We start from the raw sequence: 6,069 nt of genomic DNA, 5'->3' as shown, positions 1-6,069 counted from the left end.
CTGACATACTCACATTGAGACAGTGCTGGAATCAGCCCTAACGCTTGAGTTCTAAATATTTCCGACACTTCCACCAGTGTGAGTTATTTTTGCAAAACGGAAACTACCTAGCTTTAGCAAAGAACGTATATATTCAATATACGTATATAACAGATGTAAGTGGAAAGAATACCAGATATAACCCTTTCCCTCCACAGCCTCAAAACAATTACTATGAATGGAATGTAACTTTGCACAGCAATGCAACAGAATACCCTGCATTCACAGTTCAACTGCAAGCTGGTAATCGCTTTTAGCTTTAATAACCAAAAGGTAGGCTACAGCATGTGCATCAGTCTTGGAGGCACCCATAATATTTCCCCAGAGGCACCCAGAATATTTCTACTAGCCGCTGCATAACCCCAAACACAGCTATGGAACTGGCTAGTATTCTACCCGCTGCACTGGACGTCCCAAATAAATCATTAAATGCTAAAACAAGGGATCTGAATTTGGTTCTTCAGCTATCCCTAGATTCTGTTTCCTCACTCAAACCAAGGAAACGACAAGAAAATGACTCCATGGTATTCAGAGGAAACCCGCGCTCTCAAGAGGTCCACTAGAAAATTAGAGCATAAGTGGCGTACCACTAAATTGGAGGGTTTCCGCCTGGCCTGGAAGGACAGCCAAATGGAGTACAAGCAAGTCCTCATCAGGTCCAGATCAGAATATTTCTCTAAATTGATTAGTAAGAACAAACACAACAAAGTTCCTGTTTGATACTGTTGCAAAATTCACCAAGAAAAGTACACTGTTAGTTCAGATCTCTCTCCCAATGATTTCTTTGAACAAAAATTCTATGCAATAAGGGACAAACTACAGACTAGTCCTGGAGGAGTGGCCAGCAACACTGAATTTGACTATACCCAGCATGCTTTATGTTGAGGCTCTCACTCACTTTAACCCTATTTCTATGGAAGCGTTCGTCGAGCTGGTAGATTCCTCAAAACCCATTAGCTGCCTTCTTGATCCCCTTCCTGCCAAACTTTGTAGGGAACTTCTCCCTATTATTGAACCACCCATGCTTAGTATTAATAATGAAGCTATTGTAACTGGACAAGTCCCTGACGATTTCAAACAAGCTATTATCAAGCCCCTTCTTAAACCAAACCTGGATCCATGTTTTCTTAGCAACTACAGGCCAATTTCAAATTTGCCATTTCTCTCCAAAATTTTTGAAAAAGCCATGGCACAACAGCTTACTGAGCACCTCTCCTCAAATCAGCTTTATGAACCTCTCCAGTCTGGATTTCATCTTCACCACAGCACTGAAACTGCATTAGCTAAGGTAGTCAATGATCTATTATTAGCCTCTGACGCGGGATCTCTCTGTTCTGGTTCTTCTCGACCTAAGTGCAGCATTTGACACTGTTGATCATGAGATTCTCCTGGAACGCATGTCGTGCCTAGCAGCACACTCAAGCACAGATCCTCCCCAACAGGATGCAGTACTGACGAATATAAATTGGTACTGGTCGGTCGGTCCCTACCGACCAGTATTAAAAACAATTAAACAGGCGGTCTATGCAGTAGCCATGCGCTGAATACCGTTGGTGAAGCGTGCAGTCCCCGTCCAGTACACCCGCCTTCGCCTGCTCCAGCGCTGACCCTGATCTGCGCACCGCTGTCCGTTCCGAAAGCCTCCGTAATAGCGCTGGTGATGCGCTGCTCCACTTGGAGGACTCCCCTCAAGCTGCAGAGAACGAAAGTGCAGGACAGATTGACCATCAGCCTCGACCTTAGACCGGACCTTAGCCTCCCCAGGGTCCCTTCTCACTCCGTTGTTGCCAGAGCTTTCGAATTGCTAGCGCTCCCGTCCGTCGTGTCGATCTCCCCCCCACGTTCATGTCCTCTCTTATACAGGGAACGGACCTATCCCCACATACTACACCACTCCCTTCCCATCAAGCTAATTGCCCGGTATTTGGCAATTAGCCAATTTCCCGGTAATTGGCAATTAGCTTTGCAGCAGCCTTTGTAGGCCATAGCAACGCCCCCAATACAGACACATTCAACACATAAGTCCAGCACATAATACACATGGCATTTACACTAAAACATTACAGTACACTTGACACATATGGAGAACTATGTTGGGATTTCTGGTACTTCACTTCAGTGGTTTAGATCCTATCTATCTGATAGATCACATTATGTCTACTATGATGGCTGCTCATCCAGGAGCTCCACTGTAAAACATGGAGTACCACAGGGTTCAGTTCTAGGCCCTTTGTTATTTTCACTCTATATGTTGCCTTTAGGAAACATAATTAGAAGCTCTGGGGTAAATGTTTACTGTTATGCAGATGATACTCAGCTATACATGTCCATAAAGCCTGGAGAATTTCCACATGCTATGGAAAAATGTGATTCTGGGTTGAGAACTTGGATGACAGCAAATATCCTTCTTCTTAATTCGGATAAAACCGAGGTTCAAATTTTCGGCTCTAAAAAATACAGAAATAATGTATCCAATCTGACCTTAGACGGCGTCAAAGTATCTCAAAGCCAGCTGGTAAAAAATTTAGCAGTCACATTGGACCCAGACCTTTCGTTTGAGTACCATATTAAACAAATCACCAGAACTGCATTTTTCAATCTACGTAATATTGCCAAAATACGAAAACTCCTCTAAAAAGATGATGCTGAAAAACTAATACATGCTTTTGTTACGTCCCGATTGGACTACTGCAATGTGTTGTTCTCTGGCCTCCCAACTACCTACTTGAAAAATGTACAGCGGGTACAAAATGCTGCTGCTAGACTATTGACAAAAACAAGAAAGTTTGATCATATAACCTCTACTCTTATCTCTTTACACTGGCTCCCTATCCAAGCCAGAGCTGATTTCAAAGTTTTATTACTAACTTACAAATCTCTGCATGGATTGGCACCACTGTACCTCTCCGGTCTCCTTGCACCCTATGCCCCGCAAGGACTCTAAGATCTCAAGATGCCGGATATCTGGTAATACCCCAAATTAAGAAAAAAACTGCTGGAGGTAGGGTGTTCTCATATACAGCACCTCTTTGGAACAAATTACCTGTCTCAATTAAGGAGGCTGATCATGTTTCGACATGTAAAACTAGACTAAACACGTTCTTGTTTAGTCAATTCTATGCTTGTTAATGGTAAGTATGTGTGTACTTTCTAAGTAAACCTGGGGTGTGCGTTTGCCTATGTGTGTATCACATGTAACTTTTAAATTGGTATTTTAGCTTATGTTCACACTGCCCATTTAGATGTTACAAATAAAGTAAACCTGTTAATGTATATTGTTCATGTTCCAAACGAGGGGGGCTGTCGCTGTCTTGGTGTGTGGGGCTGCATCAAATACCCTCTTAGCTTTGTTAAATTACTGCACTAGTCCACACTTGACCGGTGGGGATCTCATTCTATTACGACTGTAACTGTTAGCTGCGCCTGGCATTCTCTAATCCCTGCTCTCCTCTCTCTGCCCCCCCCCCCCCTCCACACATCCCCTGTGGTGTGGGGGGTTTGAGCTGTCAGGACCTGCCTGGTCTTCGGTCTACCAACGCTGGAGCAGGTCGTCTACTGGAACCCAGAGTTTTTCTGGGAGTTTTTCCTTGTCTTCATTGAGGGTTAAGGTTGGTTGAGGGGCAGTTCTATGGGCGTATGTGAAGCCCTCTGTGACATGCTTGCGTATAAAAAGGGCTATGCAAAAACATTTGATTTGAAATTTGAGTGCAGAACACCATGTTTTACTGAGGCCAAATTACAACATCAGTGGTGGAAGAAGTTTTCAGATCCTTAAAAGTACTAATACCACACACTTGTACCAATACCACTAACTCTCCCAAATTCGCTGAAATATTACCGATGGCCGATGCGAGCTGGCAGTCTTCCTGCTGTGGATCTCGTCTTCGACTGGATGAAGATTTAGCAGCCTCGAAGTATCCATTACATTTCGGGATTTGTTTCAGGATATTTTGGTCACATTGTTCTTTTTACCTTTGTATTTAGCGTTTTTGTGCTCCACTTTAATACTTTCATTCTGCCACTATGCCATCTAACAATAGCAGTGAGTAATGAATATGATTGACATGATTTGACCAGCAGCAGCTGATTGGACAGATGTGACCCAAGTCACATCTACCCAATCACTTGCTTATTAAAAAATAAAAATATTCTTATGGGCCAATCAGGGTCTTTATGTTGTTCCTGCTGAAGTACATTTAAAATATTTAAAAACAATCCGGGGCCCCTGCACACGTGGCAAGCATGTGCATTAATCCGCGCCTGTACATGGGGATTACAGGGAAGTAAATCCATTGAGATTACAGGGATGTGAACCCATGGAGATTGTAGGGATGTGAACCCATGGAGATTACAGGGATGTAACCCATGGAGATTACAGGGAATGTGAACTGATGAAGAAAATGTTTTGTCCGTCTCTTCATAAACGGAGTGACTAAGTTCAGTTGAGTTCTGGATTTTAATAAGTATTTATCAATCTGCAAATTGGGAGAGAAAACCAGACCTCTGACAAGAAATGACAACACAACACCAGGCTTAGGTCTCAATCATGTCTCTCTCGGCTCTGAAGGCCGGAGGACCATCTTTTATAGGGCACAAGAATGTAAACATAGATAGTGACAGTCGGGCAGTAATGACGTTACAACAGTCTCAGAGAAAGATTCACAGCTCCCAACACATGACCACTCAGACAAGAGAGTTCATAGTTGGAGCTCTCCTTGTAGTCATGACAAGGAACATTTACCCAGTACTTTTTCCTGATCTCAAACATCTATTAAACCTGACACAGAGACACAATCTACTCTTATTAATAGCAAGCTTACATGAGAACATACTAACTAGTATCCAATGACTAGTTCTATTGATTAGTGAATAATGTAAGCACACAGGAAAATCTAAATTTCTTCCACAGAACCCATGGAGATAACATGGATGTGAACCCATGGAAATTACAGGGATGTTACAGGTGCTGCTTTATCACCCCTGCAACAAACCTGGCAATACAGGAGAGCTACAAAGACAGTGTGGAACATAGAGGAGACGTTTAGGGCTAGAAACTTATGCATTTATGGGTGAGAGATCATGCAGGGTAAGGAGGCGAGAGATCATGCAGGGTAAGGAGGCGAGAATCATGCAGGGTTAGAGGGAGAGAGGTCACGCAGGGTTAGGAGGTGAGAGGTCATGCAGGGTTAGGAGGTGAAAGGTCATGCAGGGTTAGGAGGTGAGAGGTCATGCAGGGTTATGAAAGAGGTGATAGGTGATGCAGAGCTAGGATTGAGGTGTAAGGTCGTAGAGTGAGTTGAGCGTGCTGAGGTCACCCCAGTTTGAGTGGTCCGCTGGTGCTGCTGCAGTGGCAAAAGGTCATTCTAGAGGTGATGGAGTCCTCTGACATCATCTCAGAGAACGACAGCTGGGAAACTGCCTGGTGGCGCGTTATAGTGACATCATCAACATAGGATGGTGGCCACCCAGTGTTTTAGCTTAAGATTTGGGTCAAACCTGCAGTGACCTACTGCATCCTTCATCTAGAAGCTACAGGAGTTCTAAATCAACTACAGTCAGGTCCATAAATATTTGGACATTGACACAATTTTCATCATTTTGGCTCTGTATACCATCACAATGGATTTGAAATGAAACAATCAAGATGTGCTTTAAGTGCAGACTTTCAGCTTTAATTTCAGGGTTATTTACATCCAAATCAGGTGAACGGTGTAGGAATTACAGCACATTTGATATGTGGCCCCCCCCTTTTTAAGGGACCAAAAGTAATTGGACAATTGGCTGCTCAGCTGTTCCATGGCGAGGTGTATGTTATTCCCTCATAAAGGGAGTTCGTTATTTCATTGACAAGGAGCAGATAAAAGGTCTAGAGTTCATTTCAAGTATGGTATTTGTGTTTGGAATCTGTTGCTGTCAACTCTCAATATGAAGTTCAAAGAGCTGTCACCATCAGTGAAGCAAGCCATCGTTAGGCTGAAAGATCAAAACAAATCTATCAGAGAGATAGCAAAAACATTAGGTCTGGCCAAA

The sequence above is a fragment of the Hypomesus nipponensis genome, chromosome 8, assembly GCF_054491055.1.
Source record: "Hypomesus nipponensis isolate SF chromosome 8, ASM5449105v1, whole genome shotgun sequence".
Lineage (NCBI taxonomy): Eukaryota > Metazoa > Chordata > Actinopteri > Osmeriformes > Osmeridae > Hypomesus > Hypomesus nipponensis.
Note: the sequence above shows the minus strand (reverse complement) of the source record.